This window comes from Lissotriton helveticus, chromosome 11 (genome assembly GCF_964261635.1).
Source record: "Lissotriton helveticus chromosome 11, aLisHel1.1, whole genome shotgun sequence".
NCBI classification, from domain to species: Eukaryota; Metazoa; Chordata; class Amphibia; order Caudata; family Salamandridae; genus Lissotriton; species Lissotriton helveticus.
The window spans coordinates 794666809-794690415 of record NC_136072.1 but is presented as its reverse complement, the minus strand read 5'-3'; positions in this window follow the sequence as shown (position 1 = coordinate 794690415).

Genomic DNA, 23607 nt, shown 5'->3' with positions numbered 1-23607 from the left:
CCACACGGCATTTGTTCCTTTCAGCGTCTTGTAAGATATAGTCTGTGCGTGTACAGAGTGTGTGTGCGCGCGCGTAGGTGCTTCCGAGTGCGCGCGCTCGCGCGTGTGCTATGATAGGGTAAGGGCTAGGGTTACACAACATGCCCAAAAATATTTTTTTATGTCCGGTGTTATAGGGGCTTTGAGCCAGCCCTCTCCATCAATTGTCCTGTTTCAGTGCTATTCATATTTTTTTCTGCACACTAAAGCGTGCGGCAGTGGGTCAGCCCACTACAACCTTCACTGTGAGTTAGGGCATTTTCCCTTCCAATGAGCACATCCACACACAAAGCAGGTCCCTCAAGAGTCAGGGACTACTATGGAAATGTGTGATTTTTTAGACCAAAAATATTTGTGTTTTTGGTAAAAGTTTTTTTACACAGATGAGGGCTCAGAGGTTTTGCCAACAATAATGTTCTGCAAAAGTGATGAGAAAAAAAAGCATTGACAAAACCAAAGGGCTGGCAGCCAACGCCAGACCTTTTTGCTTTGTCAATGGATGTTTGATCAGGTAGACTGGGCAGGCCTTGGGGTGGTGGCTTAGACTGTGAGTTTGTTTGGGTTGGGTTTTGGGTGTCTAGGATTGGTATTAATGGTAGGCAGGGGCGGCAGGGGCGGCTCCTCTATGTGGGTAGTGGCGCGTTGCCCCACTGCTTTCTCGTAGTGCAAGAAGCAGTAACAAAAAATTGTATGAATACCATTTTATATTTACTGCTCCTCGCACTGCGAGAAAGCAAAAGTGTTTGGTGGCGGGCGGGTGGGTTGGTGGGTAGTCCTGCATCAGGGCAGGGGAGGAGGGTCTAGCCCAATGTTACGGGCCCTGACTGGGCCGACCAAACCGGTCATGCGCACTCTGCCATTTTCTCCATGTAGGGTGCATCAATCAATCAATCAGGGCTTTTATACAGCGCACTACTCACCCGGGAGGGTCTCAAGGCGCTGAGGGTGTAGGTTGCCGCTACTGCTCGAACAGCCGGGTCTTGAGTAGCCTCCTGAAGGTAAGTAGGTCCTGGGTCTGCTGCAGGTGGATGGGGAGAGTGTTCCAGGTCTTTGCGGCGAGGTAGGAGAATGATCTGTCGCCAGTGGTCGCTCTTCAGATGCGGGAGATGGTTGCGAGTGCGAAGTCGGGGGAGCGGAGTTGGCGGTTCGGGGTGTAGAAGGTGAGTCGACTGTTGAGGTATGCCGGTGGGGTGTGTGAGTAAGGATTGGCTTGGGTAACCTTTAGTTTGAGTTGGGTTAGAGGTTTAGAGTTACTGTCTGAGTGAAAGTCTTGCACTGTGCTATGGAGAAGACAGCTTTGCAAGAGATGTTTACAGTGGGGAACTGCATTAAGGTTGGGATTGGTGGGAGTTGGCTGGGTGTGTGGGACGCAGAGTGGGCAGGTTTGTCATTTGTCAGGTCGAGTGAGTTGCTAAGGGTTGGTTAGGGTGGAGTTAGGTTTGCGTTAGAGTGAATTTGTGCCAGTTTTTATGCTATGGGTTAGTTTGCAGTTGGGCTACGGTTGCATTTGTATAATAGGCCGCTACTGCGCTGCTGGATGCAGAGAGGGCAGTTGTGGACATTATGATAAAAGCAGGACGGAGTTATACTTCAGTAGTGCCGGATTAAACAATGCGTAGCCACCTAGGAATTCGGAATTTCACCCTCCCCTCACAAATTATCTCCAAATACCCAATTAACCCGACTTTTTTCAAACTGCCAGTTGCCAGAAGACGAGCTTTTAAGAGACAAACTGTTATGTTAATCTGATGTCTTTGGTTTATGTACTTTAAATTGTTAATGGGTACATTCCAATAAAACAGTACTTTCTCTAATGAGTCTTTAATGTAAAGTTTACAGTTCTCTGAGTTTATTTTTTTCTATCTTTTGGTAACGATATTTTAAAAAAGCGTGATTGTAATTTTTTTCAAGATCAAATCAATATTATTTTGATCCATTGTTACATGGCCCCTAAAACGAGTGGGGCCCATAGGCCGCTACTTTGCCTATTTGGCAATCTGACAGCAGGTACACATTTTGAAGGAGAAACCCAAATAGTGCGGGGTGAAGAGGGCTCAGGTATAGAAGTTATAATTAGGTTTAAGCCTATGGGTGGGTTGAGTTATTAAGAGTTAATTACCGTACGGTTAGTTAAGGTAGGGTTAGTTAAGGGGGTGGTTATGTGAGGGTCAATGTTGGAGTTTGTGTGTTACAATGTTGTGTATTAAGGTTGCAGCTGGACACGGTTACGGTTTGTGTGAGATGTCTGTATAGCGCTGTGAATGGCGAGGGGTTGGTATGGATGCCAGGGTAACCGTTTCTGTGATAGGGCTTTTTACAAGGCTGGGGTTTATGGTTGGTTTAAAGCGATAGTGGATGTGAGAGTCCTGTGCAGTGGTTGGAGTCAAGGCAGAGTGAGTTCAGATTGGAGTGAAGGAGAGGGAGGGAATGTGTGTGTGTGTGTGTAAGGCTTCTGTCGTGCCTCAGAATGGGAGGGGCAGCTACATTGATAGTGTCCTCGCACGCACAGTTGACTCACGCAGCGTCTCCTTCGTGTCCTGACTACGCACTCCCGGCGCTCGGTTGCCATGGGAATGGCAGAGATGCTCTTCCTAATCAATAGATCTCGGGCTCTGCAGCCGCGCACAGTGGGCGCAATTAAAGAGTGACTGGGAGGCACACGTCCCGCCGAAAGAATCAAGGATAGCAGATAATGCCCAGAGGCATCGGGTAATATCCAGGAGCACCTGGCAATCTGAGAGAGCACAGGGTAATGCCCGACGTCACTGGGTGATGCCCTATCGCGCCTACAATCTTCCAGCCCATACTACAATGTCCTGATGGGCCATATAATGTCTTGGGGCACTAAATAGGGCCAAGGAGCAAAGGATACTGTTCAGCATCACCCGGTGGTGTTTTGGCGGCCCAGGTTATGCCCATGAGCTCCGGATAGCATCCAAATGTAGCAGAAGCTATGCACAGGGCCAGCCAATGTCCTGTAGGATCGGATTATGACCAGCAGCTCTGGGTGCCTTCTCGGGGCTCTGGATTATGTCCAGGGACACTGGGTATGTCTGAGAACAGCAGCAGATGTCCAAGAGCACCAGATAATATCCAAGAGCGCCAGGAGATATCCAGAAGGAACAACAATGTCCAAGAGCAACAGATTACATTTGAAAACTTAAAACAATGTCCAGGAGCACGGTGAAATGTCCTGTGCCCCGGAGTATGCAAATGACATCCAGGAGCATCAGATAATGCCCAAGAGCACCAGGATATGTACAGGGGCATCATATCATGCCCAAGAGCACCAGGATATGTCCAGGAGCATCAGATAATATCCATGAGCACCAGGATATGTCCAGGGGCATCATATCATGCCCAAGAGCACCAGGATATGTCCAGGGGCATCATATCATGCCCAAGAGCACCAGGATATGTCCAGGAGCATCAGATAATATCCATGAGCACCAGGATATGTCCAGAGGCATCATATCATGCCCAAGAGCACCAGGGTATGTCCAGGGGCATCATATCATGCCCAAGAGCACCAGGATATGTCCAGGAGCATCAGATAATATCCATGAGCACCAGGATATGTCCAGAGGCATCATATCATGCCCAAGAGCACCAGGGTATGTCCAGGGGCATCATATCATGCCCAAGAGTACCAGGGTATGTCCAGGAACATTAGATAATGTACAGGAGCACCAGGATATGTCATTTTACATTACATTTGAAAACTTAAAACAATGTCCAGGAGCACCGTGAAATGTCCTGTGCCCCGAAGTATGCAAATGACATCCAGTAGCATCATATCATGCCCAAGAGCACCAGGATATGTCCAGAGGCATCATATCATGCCCAAGAGCACCAGGGTATGTCCAGGGGCATCATATCATGCCCAAGAGTACCAGGGTATGTCCAGGAACATTAGATAATGTACAGGAGCACCAGGATATGTCATTTTACATTACATTTGAAAACTTAAAACAATGTCCAGGAGCACCGTGAAATGTCCTGTGCCCCGAAGTATGCAAATGACATCCAGTAGCATCATATCATGCCCAAGAGCACCAGGGTATGTCCAGGAACATTAGATAATGTCCAGGAGCATCAGCTAATGCCCAAGAGCACCACAATATGTCCAGGGGCATCAGATAATATCCATGAGCACCAGGATATGTCCAGGGGCATCATATCATGCCCAAGAGCACCAGGGTATGTCCAGGAACATTAGATAATGTCCAGGAGCACCAGGATATGTCCAGGAGCATCAGCTAATGCCCAAGAGCACCAGGATATGTCCAGGGGCATCAGATAATGTCAGTGCTTTAAATGGAAAAAAATAAGTGCAGGTAGTCATTAAATTGAGTTGGGGGCATGGCAAGTGGGCGGGTTAGAGGCGGGGTGAGACATGATGATAGAAACATTTCTATTGAGTATTCATTTTGTCCTTGCATTGCCCTTGACAGTTGTCCCAAACTTTCCATATGTGCACATTAACAGGTTCATATGCTAATAAAGGGTGGTGTGATGTACTTCTGGGAGCAATGCAAGGTGCTTCTAAACCATGAATGCAGCCATGCCATCAACAGTACTATTAGCACTTTCAGGCTAAGAATCAATGTGCACCAGGACAAGAGAGACTGGCATAGCATCATTAATAACAGGTATTAGACGCAGTTCTTTTCAAATACCTCCTGGGTGTCCTGATTCTCTTCCTCTCTGATTTACTTTCTCTCTCACACACAAGCATACACACAACCAGGCAAACGCACACAAACAAGGAGACAAATACTCTCTACCAATTTTCACATCTCTAATCTCTCGACCCCCCCCCACTCATTTCTCTCCCATTTGTATCCATTTCTCTTGCTGCCCCACTCTCTTTACCACTAAAATATCCTATAATCTTCTACTATCACTCTTTCTATTTCTAATCTGCCACCTCCGTGCCTCTGTTACTCTTTCCATAGCCGTCTCGATCTCTTCCCGATCTCTGTCTGCACTTACCCCTTCTGTCTCTATTTTTTCACCCTTTAAACTCTCCTCTGCTCCTTCTATCTCTGCACCCTCACTCTTTATCTTCTTTCACCCCTTTCTCCTTCCTCGTCCCTCAGCAGAAGGCCACAGAGCCTGAGAGCTTGCAGTGGCAGGCAGTGAGCACTGCAGGGTCGTGAGCATGTGCAGAGTCCAGTAGGGCAGAGGTCAGGGGAAGAACAATACTTTCCTCTGATGGGCAGGTCAGTACACCTCCTCCCACCTCACCTGGGCTCCTGGCAGACCGCGTAGACCATCTCCACCACCTCATCCCTGTCAATGTCCCAGCAGGTGGACAGGGGTGGAATTGCAGGAGCAAATGAGTCAGGCCTCAGTGGGAGGCCAAGCGTTTAATGGCACGGTCACTTATGCAGGCTCTCACTGTGCCCCTGGCAGCCGATGTCCAATACACTAGCAAGACGGCCCAGCATGGAGGCCCGGCAGGGGGCGGCAGAGGACAATGAGAGCATCGGGAGCAGAGGCCCACTTACCCCTGCGACAGGCCTTCAGCAGGCGCCAAAATGGCAAACATGCTGCCAAATAAACCGGGCACAGCAGGCCCTCAGGCAGCGGCCCAGTGCCCATCTGATCAATCAGAGCACTGGCACTCTCCTTGGCACTGGAAAAGTGCAGCTACTCAGTACCTGTGAGTACCGGCCCATTTAAAGCACTGGATAATGCCCAAGAGCACCAGGGTACGTCCAGTAGCATCAGATAATGTCAAAGAGCCCTAGGATGTGTCCGGGAGCATCAGATAATGCCCAAGAGCACCAGGGTATGTCCAGGAACATCAGAGAATGCCAAAGAGCACCAGGGTACATCCAAGAGCATCAGATAATATCCAAGAGCCCCAGGTTATGTCCAGTAGCATCACATAATGCTCAAGAGCACCAGGATACGTCCAGGAACATCAGATAATGTCCAAGAGTGGCATAACTGGGGAACCAGCTTTGAGTCTCAGAGGCGGCTCAACATCCTGTGATTCTAGGCAAATTACTAAGGGCCTGTTTACAACTTTGGCGGTGTGGGAGCGGGCTGCCATACCAGTGTCCCGCTCCCACACCACCAAAGTTGACTGGCACCTGCTCACCATATTACGAGTTTTCTTGTGGTCTGGCGGGTGGTGCTTTGGAAGTCCTGCAGCAGTGCAGTTCTAAGACTCATATGTGAGCCTTACATCTGCAGCACCAAGGGAGCACCAAAGCAAGTTCCAGCATGGCATGAACTGTGCAGTCCATGCTGTACCGGAACTGGGTGTGTGCACACAGGGGGCACACCATGTGCCCTTCTGCATGTTTCCCCAGGTGCTGAGGCAACAGGAAGCCATTTAGGGCCCCTTTAGTTTCCTCACCGCCAGCATTTTCATGGCGTGAGCACCACCATGAGACTGCTGGCAGTGTGGAAACTTGTAATATGCTTGGAGGTGCCGCAGTGGCAGGGCCGAGCATATTGCAGCCTCAGACTACTGCCAGGGATTGCAGATCCCTGGAGGTTGAGGCGGTCCCATGGCAGTCCGACCGCCATAGTCGTAATACATCAGTCCCCGACCAACATCGTAGGTTAATCCCCCCATGCCAACCAAAAATGAATACGTCCTTGTGTAATGTAACTGGTTCTCATGTAAAGTGCTACCATACCTTCGGGTTGAGTTTGCACTATATAAAATTGCAATAAAAAAAAGGAGAATCAGGTTATGTCCAGGAACATCAGATAATGTCGAAGAATACCAAGTTATGTCCAGGAGCATCAGGTAATGCCTTGGAAATCCAGGTGATATCCCGGAACACTGGATACTGTTCTGGAACACCTGATTATATCCATGAGCAGCGGATAATGTGAAGGAGTACTAGATCATTTTAAGAGCACAGACTAATGTCCAGAACACTGAACAACTATTTGGTCACCAGATTATGTGCAGAACAACTGAATAATAAGTGGAAGTACCGGATAATGTTCAGCTTCAATTGATCAGCACAGAGTGAAGGCAAGAAACATCAGAAAAATTCCAAAAGGAACATTCAAAAGGTCCAGGAATTGTCCACAAGGGACCAGCAATATCTACTAGCACCGATCAATGTCCAGGAGCACCGGAAAATCTCAATTAGAGCTGGGCAATATGCTGAAGCCCCATTTAAATGTTTTGAAGCACCATATGCTGTTCTGTAGCACTGCATAATGTTCTGAAGCCCCAAATAATAGCCAGGAGCACCAATGAATGCCCTGAAACACCAGATAATGCCACAAAGTCCATATAATGCACTGTAGTATCAAATAATATTCGGAAGCCCCAAATAATGTATTGAAGCACCAAATAATGGCATGAAGCATACAATAATGTTCTGTAGTACCAAATAATGCCCTGAAGCACCATATCATGCCATAAATCACTAAATACTGTCCTGGAGTACTAAATAATGTAACAAAGCGTACCTTTGGGATCTTGTCCCAAGAGGTAGTGAAGGCAATGAACCAAGGGTTACTCATGGATGTGGTAGTGTCACAGATACAGTCTGGTACAGTAGATAACACTCAATAAACTTAATGTCCAATCAGACCTAGTATTTAGAAAATGAATAGGTCTTTTTCCAGATAGGTAAAAAAGAGCAGTTCGATTATGTGTATACACAAACACAGAAGGGGCTTCCACCTACTGGAGTCGAGTTACTACCCCAATGCAATTATAATGCTTAGATGGGACGATACTACAATAAAATATCATGGTGCCCTATGGCGAATAGTATTCTATTGAGAAACTGTCTTGGTTTTCTCAGCAGCAGTTGTGAATTTTTGGATAAACTACAAACCTTGTTTATTTCAGCTAGTCAAAGGAGCAACATTCAATCAAGTTAACCCATTTTTCTTTCTTCTGTATGTGTTCCTTTGTGGTCCTGGGAGAAAGGCTGGACAACTTAGTGTGTTCGAGCCTGTGTGGTACAGTAGCCACTAAAAACAGCCCAAAACTAAGTAAGCAAACACAAGGAGATGATGGACGGAGTGCTGAAAGTTTTCAGATACTCACCCCCAGTCACAGATCTGGTTTGAATCCATCATCATTCTTTAGCTCACTTCGCCACCTCAGTTCAGACCCTGCTATATGCAAATCAGTATTGACCTTGTGCCATATGGGAACAGTCCGGCCTGAACTGCCAAGCCAGGTCTTCCCTGAACCGGAAACAAGCATCCTGGGACCGGTTTCTGGGTAACACCCTTCATCAACCAGGCTAGCTTGAACCCAGTGGCAAAGTGAGCAAGGGACCTACGTCTGGGCAAGGGCATACTCTACCAACTTAGGGATGATGGACGGAGTGCTGAAACTTTTCAGACACTTACCCCAGTCACAGATCTAGATTGAATCCATAAACATTCTTTAGCTCACTTCCCCACCTCAGTTCAGACCCAGCTATATGCAAATCAGTCTTGACCCCTGTGCCATGTGGGTCTCGTGCTCTCCATGCCACTGGAGACAAGCTATCCTGGCTGATGAGGGCTGAAAGCCCGAAACCGGTCCTAGGATGCTTGTTTCCAGTCCAGGGAGGACCTGACCTGGCAGTTCGTGCTAGACTGTTCCCATTGGGTGCAGGGTCAAGACTGATTTACCTATGGCTAGGTCCAAACCGGCATGGCAAGCAAAAAAAACGATGGATTTAGGCCCAGATCTCTGTACTGGGGTGAATGTATGACATTGTTCTGCATTCTTTCCATCAATTGTTCTTTTTGCATTTGTCACCCCGAGTGGGACGGGTATGCCCAGATGTGGGTCCCGTGCTCTCCATGCCACTGGAGTCAAGCTATCCTGGCTGATGAGGGCTGGAAGCCCGAAAACGATCCCAGGATGCTTGTTTCCAGTCCAAGGAGGACCTGGCCTGGCAGTTCGGGCTGGACTGTTCCCATTGGGCGCCGACTCTGCGATGCTGCGAGCCAAAGTAAGTGCTTTTATTGATTTATTTCCTTACTCTCCACTTTCCTGTCGTATGTCACACTCCACTCCCCCCACCCAGTCCCTCCCCACAGCATTACCTGTGCGAGCCACCACTGATGCTCAGTGTCACTCACTAACCTGGTTTCCTGCAGAAGCGAGACAAACCTAGACTCTAGTTCCCAGCTCATCCCTAGTACCGGAGACCTGAGCGAGAGATAACTCGCCAGGGCCCCGGCCCCATGGGGGAAATGGGAATGGGATCACAAGAGAGAGAGAGAGAGAGTGAGAGAGAGAGAGAGAGAGAGAGAGAGAGAGAGAGAGAGAGAGAGAGAGATCAATGAGTTGTTCTCCGGCAACCGGGATTCCGTTCTTGACTTTGGAACCGTCCTGCTTCCTTGGTCCTTCTACAAGAAGAGGGGCGAGAACAGCCTTACTACTAAATACTCCACTCTGTAGTTACCCACTGTAGTTCTACAACTCCCCACTTCCACCCGACCAGAATCAATACCCGATGGAGTCCCTTTTCCCGCCTTTGGTGCTCCCTCTCTCTTGTGTATTCTGTGGTGTGGTCCTGTGCCTTAAATGAAAAGAATAAATAATGTATGTATTCCTACTTGGTCATACGATCTAGATATCAGGTAAGTAAGTGTAATACATACCGAGGCCTTTGCTCAGTGAGGTTGTTTTACCTAGGTGACAGTACGCTTTGGCACCAGCTCCTTTCACAGAGTACCGGGTACTCAGTGTTGATGCACTTTACCAGTTATGACTAAACATGCATACGTCAATACACATACGTATACCTGTTATACATGAGCCTGCATGGAGACTTTCATAAGGTTTACATAAACCACACAAGTATAGCCGTAGTGCGGTAGGATTACACATTCATAGCAAAGCATTAAACACTGCATTAAAATTCTGGATTTGGTTACTTGTCTGCCACAGGTTTGGTAAAAGTGTTATGTCTAAACACTTTTGTACCAGAGTTCATGCTTAAACATTTATAAATAGTCTCGGTTTGTCTTTAAATCAGGAGTGCCTCCATTTTTTAAAGGTTCAAGTAAATGCTTCCAAAGCAAATAGCAAGCATTAACTCTACACCTTGACCCTTCTTGGCAGGGTTCTGAGCACGTTTCCAAGGTAAGTAGCGATTGTTAATGAGAAGCGTTATGGCACAAGCGTGTTACCACTTTTAATCATATATGTTTGTTTTATTTTTGTAGGGCTGCCCATATGATGGCGGCGAGGGAACAGGGACTCGAAAAAATGATACCGGCGAGGGAACAGGAACTCAGGAGTCGCTGCTCAAAGATGCAGCTGCTCAGGAGAGTAAGCGGCATCTGAATAGTGGGCATGGCTCAAATAGGAGCTGCACCCAACACAGCAGCCTCATCTTGCGAGCTCGTGCTCCTGTTTCTGTTGCAGCCTAGCATTGGGTCACTACTGTTAGCTGACATAGCGGGCCCACGAATGCCTGCTGCAGACACGTGATGTGATGCAGATGCAACTCTGAGCTCCATGGGCACCATGGATACGAACGGTCCCTGGAGCCTCCATTTGGGATGGTGGAGGCCCAACAAGCTTGTATCTTAGGCCTAGCTGGTTGGGATCAAGGTTTTCCATTTTTTTTTAAATTGTTTTTATTAATAACAATAAGAGGGCTTTTGATAGATAAGTGGTACACACATAGCATGATAAGTAAGGCAATGTACAAGGCAGTGTCCATATAATTTGCAAAACATTAAAATAACATTGTTCTAAATCCATCGGTACAGTCCCATAGCCCCCTACCCCCTCCCACCTAACACTCAGAATCACTGTCCTCAGCTGGCCTTGGAAGATTGCACAGATGCCCTCTGTGTTCATTCCAGGCACCACAGATTTTATCCCATTTCCGTGGACAACCCCGGTGTAGGTATACCACTCTATCCGCCAACATAGCAGCATCTAAATCTGTGCACCAGTCTCTCAACTTGGGTATCTCCGCAGCTCCCCAATATTTGGCAATATTTCTCTTGGCAAACATTATACCCAACGTCACCCAGTCTTGAGCAGGGTGGGTAAGGTCGTTCGGGTCCCATATGTTCAATAAACAACACCGTGGCTCAGGCAGCACAGATGTATTGAACACCTGCAACATCGTCCTCATGACTTTAGCCCAGTAGGCAGCGACGCGGGGGCCCTGCCATATGGTGTGGAAGAATGTTCCTTGCTCCCCGCACCCCCGTAGACAAAAGCGGTGTGTGGCGCGCCCTATGGTGTGCAGAGTGGTCCTAGTGTAGTATACTCGATGAAGTATTTTCAACTGTATCAAGCGGAGTCTGGAGGGTATGGCCACTTCTCGTGGGGAAGAGAGCGCTGTCTGCCAGTCCGCCTCGTCAAAGTCCCCCAAGTCTCCGGTCCAACTGCGCCTTAATTTCAAGGTGGGATCAGGTAAATTATTAACTAGCTTGCGATATGTGAAAGATGTCGCTTTTAATGCATATGTTCAATGAGTAGCCTGTCTTCCGATGGGGTCGATTCAGGCAGGTGTGTGTTTGGCGGGATAACCGACCGTAGGGCATGGCTGATCTGTAAATATCTAAATCTTTCGGTGGGTGCTAATTCGTATTGAGTTTGAAGCTGGTCAAATGGTATGATTGTACCCCTCCTCCACAGGTCGCCTACCGTGGTGATGCCTATCAGGTCCCATTCTCGAAACCCTTTGCTGTTGCGTAGTTTGCCCAGCCTGCGTGAAGACCACAGTGGAGTCATCTGGGTAATTGTGTCTCTGCACCAGAGACGAGTCTGCGCAGCGTACCAAATACCTACTGTGTGTGCTGTTGGGCCAAGGAGGAACGACGTGCCCTTCTTGTCGTATCATACAGAGAGAGTCCCGGCCTCCCCTATCTCATAGCGGTCCGCCTGGAATGCCGGCTCTGTTTGTGAGGCATGAAGCCATTGGTTTATTATTTTTAAGTGGGCGGCCCAGTAATACAACTGGATATCTGGGAGGGCAACGCCTCCGTCATACCAGCTCCTGACTAATTTACCACGTGACATTCGTGCCGTCTAAGTACCCCAGCGTAGACCTGAAACTAGGGCGTCTATTTGCTTGAAATACTTTACAGGGACAGGAAACGGGGTATTTTCCAAGATATACAACAGCCGAGGAAGTGTCATCATCTTGTAAAGAGCCGCTTTACCCAGAAGAGTCAGAGGCAGGGTATGCCAATGCTTTACATCAGATCGGAATCGCTCAAGGGGAGGTTCCAGATTTTTAAGGAGGAAGACACAAGGATTGGGCGTAATCCACACCCCCATGTACTTAAAGGAATCTTCTGTAACCCTTACGGGGCATTCCAGAGGAAGTTGTGGAGGCGGGCCTTTGAGGACAAATAGGGCAGACTTAGACCAATTAATGGTATAACCAGATACCCTCCCGAAAATTTCACAAATGTCCAAGAGTTCCACGATAGACCGTCCAGGGGAAGATAAGTAGAGAAGAATATCATTCGCATACAAGGAGATGAGGTCCTCCCACATTGCAGTCCAGTGTAGCCCCCTGATCATGCACGTCCATCGGATCCAGGCCGCCAATGGCTCCAATGCCAGAGCAAAGGAGACAATGGGCAGCCCTGGTGCGTGCCACGACCTAGCTCAAAGTCCATGGACATATGTCCATTGGCCACCACATGGGCCTGAGGGCAAGAATACAATAAGCGCACCCAGGCACAGAACCTGGGACCAAAGCCCAGATGCTCGAGAACTGCAAATAGATAAGTCCACTCCACCATGTCAAATGCCATTCGAGCATCTAGGGAAAGAATGACTGCCGGTTCTTGAAGACAGGGCATACGTGCCACAGCCGCATGGACTCTCCGCAGGTTAAGTGCAGTGCTTCTATTGGGCATAAACCACGATTGGTCAGGGTGGATGAGTGTTTCGAGGTGTGGGGTAAGGCGGGCGGCAATTATCTTAGCTAAAATCATCTTTGCTTCAGCATTAAGCAGAGATATCGGATGGTAAGAAGAGCAGACATCCAGGGGTTTTCCCGGTTTAGGCACTGCAACTATAGTGGCTCTTCGTTGGTCACGCGGCAGGACACCGGCCTCCAAGCTATGTAGGAACATATTCAGGAGATATGGGGCAGTGGTATCAGACGTGCGTTTGTATAGCTCAAGGGGGATGCCATTGGGCCCCCCAGCCTTCCCGGACTGCAGAGAATGAATGGCCATTTTAACCTCATCAATCGTGAAGTCAGTCTCCAGAGTCAATGCTGCTTTCTCCGTAAGAGTCGGCATTTGAATATCTTTTATATACGTATGAGCTTCCTCTAGTGTCATTCGGGAATTAGAGGTGTAGACTCGCTCAAAATAGTCAGCCAGGGTGCTTACTATATCTTCGGGGGCGGTGACAATGGTACCCGCCAGAGTTTGAAGTTGGGCTATTGTTCTCTGCGCTCTATCCCTCCTGTCTAACCATGCCAGGAGCTTGCCTGTCTTGTCCCCAACCTCGTATATGGTGTAGTGTAGCTCCTATTTTCCCAATAGGCTCTGCGCATTGGAATAGTACCTACAGCAGTAAAGGCCTAGGCCAGACGTTAACTAGGTCTACTACTGTCGATACTAGACTTAATTTTTGGGTTTGCCAGCTAAGCTCAGAGTTCGCTAGAAACTTTCTCGAATGTTCAAGGAAGGATTAACTTCCCTGATTAGACAAGAAGGGATTTAGTTTCTGACAACCATAGAACATGACAACTTTGCTCTCCCCTAATCAAGAGTCAATCTCAAGAGTCGTGTGAGCACAAGGCAATTATTTTACTCAGTCAGTACGTGCATTCTTAGTCTCATCAGAATGTAGAGAAAAGGAAGAGACGGGGCGTGTTCAATAAAAGATGTTATTTATTGATCAGTCTCTTTTCTCGTACAAGAGAAATGGATCGATATTATTGCGATACTTATAGTTAAGTAAAGTGCATACATTAGAAGCAATAGTATAAAATAATACTGTAAAAACATTGATATGGTTTCTGAGCCATATGATGTTTAAAATGATTAAAATATATTTACATACACATATACATTTGACTAAACGTACTCAACTGGTGTTTCTAAATACGCCTACCCCGTGTACCTGACCTAAGTCTAATACGTGGGCGGGAATAGAAAGTTACAGTTTAAGTTAAGTTTGTTTTTGCCAAGTGAATAACTAAAGAATTCTCTGTGAGGGGTTATACAGTTCTGTACCTGGAATTTAGGATGAATGAGGAATGGTATCTCTTTCTCTGCTCTCGATATTCCAGGCTGCCTGCGAGGGCTGCCCAGAAGCGCCGGTGCTGGGTCTCTCGGCTTGAGATAGCAGCGCGTCTCTCAGCGCGTCAGGAAGGCGGGGCTGCTGCCTGCGGGGTCTGCTTCGGCTCTCTGCTTCGGCAAGTATGGCTGCTCCGTCTTGTCACCACGCGTGTGTTTTGCATAGGGCAAGGTCGGCAATATTTATACCTTAAAGGTGCCGGGATTGACGTAAGGATGGACATAGGTACGTCAATAAAGATGTCATACGACTTGCTCGTTAGCACATTCTTTACTAAAGTTCTCTGTGAAATCAAAACAATGGCCGCACGGATTATCCAGGTTGTCATAGGTTTGATTTGTTATGAGAACGTCGTATGCCTTATCAGGGGCTGGAGGAATATCGCTTGTCTAATTAGATCTCAAGCGTTATGACCTAATCAGATAACACGTTCCTGTGCCGTAGTGTGACTGCGTCAGATAACGGTATCTGCATCATGGGGGATTTCTTGCCTCATGGGCTGACTGTTAGTTAACTAGCTAGTAAGTTTAACCAGAATAGGGTCAGGAATAGGGGGATCGATTCAGAACCTATAGAAATACACGACACCCACTCCACGCTAACTATGGTCATATCTACTAATCTATGCATAGTATAACATAGTACAACATACTATAGAGTATAGTGTATACCTTACCACCCCAAAATACATAAATGCATTTTGAAATTTTCAAATATACTGGAAAATTGCAGTCATATATATTGTATGCACTTAAGCTATGAATTAAATGCAAAAGTAAACATGCATTGTTATGCATTATTGCTTTTTGGTATATGAGAAATACACATGAAATGGCTCTTAATATGGCTATACAGAAAAAAAGTCGAAACCATTTCATCACATAAAATATATTGTGAACATACCAGTGGGCAGCTAAAGTCTATATAAAGTCTATAAAGTATCTAAAAAAATAGAAATCTTAGTTCTCTAGGAATAGTTTCTTACTTTAAGCAGAAGATCAGTGTCCCGGGAAAAAATATATAGAAAAATATTTTAGGGGCTTGCTGAAAAAAGTTGCTGTCCGTGAACTGGATTGTAATTGTTCATGTGACTTTATTTTTAAAGTTGAAGGCCGAATTCAGGGAACGCCGTGTGCGAGTTTACTCAAAAGTCTCTATTTCTGTTCCGGAGAGAACATCATATCATTCAGGCTTTCGAAAAAACTGTCAACAGCTTCATGGGAAAGTTCCTCTAAGTCGGAAATAGGGGTAACCATGCATTCGTGCGCATGATTGTCTCCATTGACATTCTGATTTGCATTGCTGACAGAAGGTCGTACCTGTTTGATGCTGCTTTCATCTTGAACTTCACTACTCTTCAATCGCAGTGGTGAAGATTCCAGGAATGCCGTCATCAGAATTGGCAGCCTTTGAGGGCAGCACAGTGCGTGAACCTTGGTAGGAACCAACAGTGTATCTGCATCCACCGGCGCATCCGATTGTAGCGTCAGACAGGTGTCTAACACGCATTCTTCTCCGCATAGCAGACACCTTAGTACAGGTAAAACACACCTTTGCCACATTGGTCGAAATGATAGAAACCAAGTCATGTTTAGGTCTCTAAGCCGGGAGAGTCCCAGGATTTTTGATATCCGGTCCCGGTATCCAATGGCTAGGATCGTATCTTCCATTGTCGTGAGATTTTGTTCTGTGACATGGGTTGCCATAACGAAAAATAAGGACCAGGAATAGGATTCCTGCAATTAGTCCTAGGATCAGGGGAAGTCCGCCAAAAATCGAATGGACGAAATCTGGAAAAATACCCAGTATGGCTTTGAATGGTGTTAATGCCATCGAAAATACTGTCTTAAATACCTTTGAGACCCCAGTGGTATCAGAAATATTTAAGATTTCGCTCAGGATTTCCGCGAAATGTACGGGGGAATTGGTTGATAATAATGTATGTAGCTCTGCAGTCGTCCTTGCGACTTGTAGATCATACGTTTCTTTAGATGACGTGAGCCTTGTAGGCGTCTGAAGAAGCACTGTTTTCATTCTGCTTAAAGTGTCTATTCGAATAGAAGTAATTTTCAGACCGGGCCATGCCCTTGCCTCCCTGTCTGGAAAGGAGCTGGGGAACAAAGAACGTCCACAGCACTTGACCTTCGCCGTCGTAGTGACGAGATAAGGAGTCCCGGGCATAAGACTACAGCATCTGCGGTCTACAATAAGAATGTAACTCCCATTATAGAGTCTTTGAAAGAATGGTTCTATTTCAGTTGCAGGTGCGCCTTGCTGGTGACATGAAAGGTTGTATGAATTCCCTTCACAGGCTCCGTGCAAACTAATACCGTTACACAGAAGCGTGCCGCTTAGTGACATAGCACAATTGTTGCCACTAAGAAACACTTTCTGTCCTTTGTTACTGACACATGCATGTGAATAGGGCAGGTTCCAAGTTGTTTTAAGGTACCCCTTTCCCAATTTCTCGTACATGCCAGCCTGTATATATTTTTGGCAGTATTGAAACCTGAAGGTTGAGATTGGAATATTTATGATTCCGTGGATTATCCATTCACTGACAGGTCGTTCTGACATTGTCATTGGTAATCTTTCTAGTTTTTCAATGCTCAAGATTGTATAATCAGCACCCTTCTGCGCCATACCGATTTGTCTATCAGTAAGGTTAAAGATTTGGAATAGTGACGTAGTGTTGATTAAACGCCAAGGCACGTAGCCTGAACGCAGATTTTGTAACGTCCAGCCAAGCTGTACGATAGAACGCAATTGTGACTGACCATGTTGTAATAACAGTAAGTCTTGCGATAATATATCGATTGCTGAAGACACAATGCTGTCCAATGAAAAAATTCTGGAGGACAGAGTCATTAACCCATTGTCCACTACAGAAAGTGATTTTTCCAAATTAATACGGTCAATTTCCCGTATTCTTTCTGCTGTCTCAATTTGAGTAACCTTCCAGGCCTCATTGTATGCTGCATATACAGAGGCTGCTATGAAACGCTTATGACGCTGTTTGCGTGGTCCCAGTATGAAATCACGCAAGTCAGCACCATCAGTAAGTAAAGTTAGGTGTTGCTTAATTTCAGGCAGTGTGGAAGTTTGTAGCCATTGAAGGCATAATTTGCCCACACTGTAGGTTGTTATTATCCCTGGGTGATGTCTTTGGGGATATCTAGGGTCTGGCCTGTTCATTTTGAAACCCTGTGTTTTATTCAGGAATCTATCTTGACAGTTATTTGTATCTGTGGGCCAGATCAACCATTGTTTCCAATCAGGATGTGTTCTGTTTTGGTTAAGTATATGGTTTATGTCTATATCAGAGTTATTGCTAAACATTGTTGGCTTTGGAATAGACAGGTTATTTAAATCTTTGATTTTTGCTAGGCCAAGACAGGTGGTTTGTTGAACGGTGTCATTTAAAAATATCATTTGTTCTGGGATCATGCAGGCTCTAAACAAAGCTTCTAAACCCTGTACTTGCCATTCTTTTGTACCCCAAACACTTTTCAAATCAACATTTTTGTCCCAATAATCAAATCCAAAGGTATTCATTTTTTCAAAGAAAGAATCTGAATATATCAATTTTGTGTTGGTTATCATGGTTTTCATCCCTGTCTTGTTTGACAATTTGTAATAAAATGTTTCAGCATTAGTTATGTTAAAACCTGAAAAATATGAATATTTGTCATAAACGGTTCTAGAGCTCCCTTTTGGAGGTGTAGCACAATGTTCCCATTGATTATAACTTAAAACATTTCTAGGTTGTGCAGATTTATGCACAAAATGGTTACCATAATGGTTATAGCAGTACATGCTGTCATAATTTGTAGAACCCTGCAAATAATCATGTTTTGTAAATTTAGCAGACATTACTAAGTCAGACATCATATTGTTAATACTTTCAAAGTCCCAATCATCAGCAAATGAGTTTGGTTTTGCAAAGTCACTCAAAGAGATCTTAATTTGGTGTGGATATTTCAGGATCTCGACCGGACCATAAATTTCATAGTCAGTGTTGTCCCAGGCTACCCCACCAGGTATTGGAATTGCTGTGAAGTTGGCTGAAGAAAGTTCTGAAGAAAATTCTCGTTTCTCGACGTGTGAAGATGTGTGTGGTTTGAGGACCAAGTTGATGTTCTGACTTGCTGTGTCCATTTTAGCATATTTTCCCTCAATGAAGCGTCCCAAGGTAAATACCATGATGAGCCAAAGTATGAGGATAAATGCACCAAAACCCACCCAAAATTCAATCCATGGAGAGATCAGATATGTTTCTTTTAGTTGTTTCAAAAGTTCCTTCGCTTTGTCTTTAAAGGATTTTGATGATGGCTGTGTCTTTTGTTCGCTGAAACCGTCGGAGGAATCATCGAAGTTGATGAAGTAACCGGATGCAGTTCTGTCAATTGTTCCAATTGGTTCAGGATTTTTGTTTCTTGCATTTTCACTTGGAACTTCATTGTAGATTGGTGTGTCTCTGCTAAATGTCTTTATTTGGGTTTTCAGAGGTCTTAGTTCTATTGCATTGTTGCATAGTCCTTGTTGTTCTTCTGTAGGCGTTTCGAATGTGATGAGCCTCTTTGATAGGACCTCTGTACTGGTAGCAAACCTTGGTGTTCTGCTACTTATTGGGAGTCCACTTGGCCTACTGTTTGTTATCGGCCACATGTTGTGGTTTTACCAGGTCGATGGATACAACTCGGTTCTCCTTTTTTCCAGCAAGTGGCGGTAGTACAACTGATCTTGTCCCGTTGACAGACAATACAGGAACTGCTTTTCTGTAAGAAGGCCCAAATTCCTTCTTTACCGCGATCTTCTCCCTGACTAGATCCCCGACTTTTGGAATCCAGACAGGTCTTGCTGGGACAGGTGGTGAATCTTCAGTGGTCGTTGGCTGTTCTTTCAACTGTATGTTGCTCAGGTCTTTTCTTGTTTTGTTTAAGTCCTGCAAAATAGCCAAACGGTCTTTGACATCAAAGCTTTTTTCTGTTACCACTGAAGTCTGACTATCAAGGTCAGAGATCAACATCCTAGTTCCGAATAATAATTCGTACGGACTGAATCCCTTCAGAGAATTTCTTGGCAAGTTATTTAGACTACGTTGGACACTTATTAGATGTTTGACCCACCCAGCTCCCGAACCTAATAACTTTGCCGTTATAGATTGCTTTATGTCACGGTTTTTTCTTTCAACAATTCCGTTCCCCTCAGGGTGAAATGGACAAGAGTACCGCAATTGCACGCCCATGCTGACCATGGCCTCCTTATAAGCCCGAGAGCTAAAAGCAGGACCATTGTCCGAATGCAGAATGCCAATTGCGTATGTGCCGATAAAGACCCGCAAATCTTTTATAACAGTTCTGGCGTCAGCCGTTCGCTGGGGCCACATCCATATGAATCTCGTGCATGAGTCCACTGCGACCAAGATATATTTATAGTTACCGTCCCTTTGTAAGGGACCACAGTGGTCTAGATAAACACAGGCTGATGGTTTATTCGAGATTAGAAGGGGCGTCTGTGCTGGACGTCTCACAGTTGATACTTTCATTTTTTTACATATTTCACATGCTAGAACATAGTTCCTTGTTTGTCTTCTCATTTGCGGCCACCAGTATCTCTGTTTTAATAATGATACTGTGGCTGAGACGCCAGCATGGGTAGAAGCAAGCCCTTCGTGTGCCGCTATTATTAGTCCTAATCTGTGTTCCATGTTTGGAATTGCCCTATCCCCCACTCCAGGGATTTGAGCAAAAGGAACATTGTTTTCATCTGTTATGTATGAGTACTTTAATGGAAAGCCTTTAGGGAGTGGCTCTATCGAATCCTTTTCAGAAGCGCTGACAGCTTGTAATATTTCGCTGTCTATTTTTGTTTTTGACCGGGTGATGGCAGCTACGGAAGCCGTTTGCACAGCTGCCTTTGCGGCCTCATCAGCCAATGAATTCCCTGCAACGTGAACGCCATCACGTTGATGACTCAGTGTATGTATCACGTGAGTCTTTGGTAGTTCTTTTTGTAAAAGAGCTACTTGTTCCCATAGCATTTTATGCTTGATTGTGCCTCCTTTCGCATCCTTGAAACCATTTTGAAGCCAGATCTGCAAGTATTCATTGTAAGATTGAACGCAATAATACGAATCGCACACTATGAGTGTGGGGAATTCTCGATCGGTATTTTCAAGCGCCATCTTGAATGCTAGTAATTCAGCTCGCTGAGCTGTGCAATCTCCTAGAGATTGGGTCTTAGTTAGGGTTGGTTTAAATTTCCCTTCGTGCCAACGACCTTTAACAATCGCGCACGCAGCACTGTAAGCTTGTTTACCCCCTACTGCGGGTTGTGCTGATCCGTCTGTATATATTATACAGCCGTATTGGTCTAGAGGCAGAATTTCGGTTGGCAGAGGACATTCGAATTCATATTGTAGAAATTCTTGTGTTTTTAAGTAAGGATCAAATTCGTACACCACGTCTGTTGCAGCAAGAGAGTTCGCCCATTGTATCCATCTCGGATGGAGTGCTTTCGCATTTGGAATGCTTGCCTTTGTTACCGCCTCTAAGGCTGGTATTGGTGTCACGATTATTATTCGTTTACCTTGTGCCAGGGCTCGTTCTTTTGCTATAGCTGTCTGTGTTGCTGTAAGAATTTTTTCCGTTGGGCTAAATTTCATTTCAGCCTTAGTGTACAAGTGCGATTTAAATGCAATTGGTACCTTATCTCCCTCATTAGAGGTCAGGTATGTGAATCCGCATCTCCCTGGGATGACTCGGATCACAAGGTTGCGTGTATTATCACGGGTTTCTAATTTTGTTTTAATTAGCATGTCTGTTTGTAAGGATCTCAAAATTTCTGTGTGTGCTTGAGTCCAACTGGATCTTTTAAAGTCTGGTTTAATTAGATCATAAAGGGGTTTGACCCTTTCTGCGTAATTTGCAATATATGTTCTTCCGAAATTTAGGAAGCCTAGAATTGACTGTAGGTTTTTTAGTGTTTTAGGAGCTTGGATTACGGCACATTTCTCTAGGAAATTGTCTGCCAGGCTTTTGCCTTCACTTGATAACTCATATCCTAAGAATAGGACCGTCAGATGGGCAATTCTGGACTTTTTGAAGTTGAATTTGTAACCCTCTGCAGCGAAACCAAGTATTATGGTGTTCACTCTTTTCAAGTGAGTCTCCAAGTCATCATCTGTTAAGTAAATGTCATCGACATAAGATAATGCTTCATCATCATATAGTTGTAGTAATTCTGTTACTCTCGCTGAGAATACCCCCGGGCTGTTCTTGTACCCCTGGGCTAACCGACAGAATTGTTTTTGAGTGCCATTTACTGAGAATGCAGTTAAATATCTGCTCTCTGGTGCTATGTTTTGACAAAAGAATCCGTTGGAGATGTCCAAGGTTGTTTTGTATTTTTTGCGCACTATGTTATTCATTAGTGCAGCACTGTGTGAGTTTTGCACTGCAAAAGTTTTGCAACATGTGTTAAGGTGTCGGTAATCCAAAACTAGACGGTACGAATTGTCTGGTTTGGAGACCGGAAACAAAGGATTGTTCATTTGTGAGGTGCAAGTTTCAATCACCCCCTGGTATTCTAGCTGATCTAGTATTTCATTTACTTGTTTTTTAGCTTCTTGCTTAATTGGGTACTGCCTTTGTGCAGTAGGTTGTGATTTTAACTGGATTTTGTGAGGAGGAGAATCCTCATCCCATCCTACATGATTTTTATATAAAGCAGGTGCTAAGGCCACTGCCCACTTTCTAGCAAGTGTGTATTTTTTATGAATCGGTATTTGATTCGAGAAGGCAGGCATAATTACTTCTTCGCCATGAGGGCACTCCCTGACAAACTCTGGTGGCCAGTCTTTTTCAGCTAGAAGGATGTCATAGCCTTTGGATAGGTTATCCCAAAATAGTCCCCTTATTTTCCTAGTCTTATCTCCCTCTATACGTAATGTTATCTCGTATATTTTGTGGGGCTTGCTAACTCTGGTATCTGCAGTTTCCACTTGAAGGTATTCATTCGTGTCCACTGTCTCCAGATGATCCATAAGGACTTTGCGAGCTATGCTCACCTCTGCTGCGCTGTCTAGCATTGTCTGAGCCCATTCTCCGTTTTTCAGTTGTGTCCTCAGTATTCTCGGCATTGTTAACTACCTTGATACTGGCTACCTTCTTTTTTGGAAATTGTGATTTCTTTTTCAGTTGAGCAGGTTCCTTGTCTTTGGACTTGGCGTGCTCTTCTGATCGTCCTCTTCTTTCCGATTTCTGCGAGGAATTCTGAAAAGATTGAGAGGGACGTGTATCAATGTCTTGATATCTATCAGGTTTTTTAATATTATCCCTATTTCTAAGGTTATATCTATTCCCAGAGGGTTCACTCTGAGGTGACCTTTGTCTCGGGTTTGGAGATTTCTCTCTTCGCCTAGGAGACCTTCCTCTGGACTGGAATTTCTTTTCTTTTGGATTGGATTGTTTGTTTCCATCCCAGTTCTTTTTTGGTGAATTATTATTATTATTAAAAAACATTTTTTCTGGACTTGTAGTCAGTTGCGGTTTTACTGGTATTCCACCTAGACTATCTCTGCCTAGTTCTTCATAGGATTTTTCTATGATTCTGGCAATTTCAGCTGGTTGGTCTGCTATATCTGTCTCTTTTAACCTCTGGCGGATCGCCACGTTTGCTGCTTCACCCTTTATGTTGGCTAGTAATATAGCCGAGACCTGCTTGAAGTCTTTTAGTAATTTCATACCAAGAGTTAAAGCAGGTTCTGGACCATATTCATCTTGAATTTGTTTTAGCACATCTGGTATTACCGAAATGGATGGAACACCGTGCGTTTTTGTGTAGATGGAAGCAAAGACTGTACCCCAAGTGTCACAGTCCTCAATGTGTGGTGCGATTCCCATTGGGAGACATATAGTCAGAATTCTGTGTTTTTCCAGCGGGGTGGTGTCAGGAAACACCGCCTCTATTTGGGTAATTTTCTGTGCCAACCAGAATGGTATCTGTTCCCGTTTAGCTGGAACTTTACCTAGGCAGGATTGGATGTTCTGTGGTGTAATTTTATTTGTGTTCCCCTGGTGAGGGGTCAGCTGTGGAAGTTTAATCGCTGGCTGAATTGTTGAAGTCCGCATTACATACTGAACTAATTGTCTGTGAATTTTTAGTAGTTGTTTTAGCTGTATTAACAGCTCTGCTGCAGGCATTCTTTCGATGTCTGGATATGGTGTGTATCCGGCTAAGACCGGCCACGTTGCTCCTGGTCTTCCTAAAGGACCGAGCCTTGTAATGTGATTATTATGTTTTAGGGCGCCATCAAATAAGAGCAAATG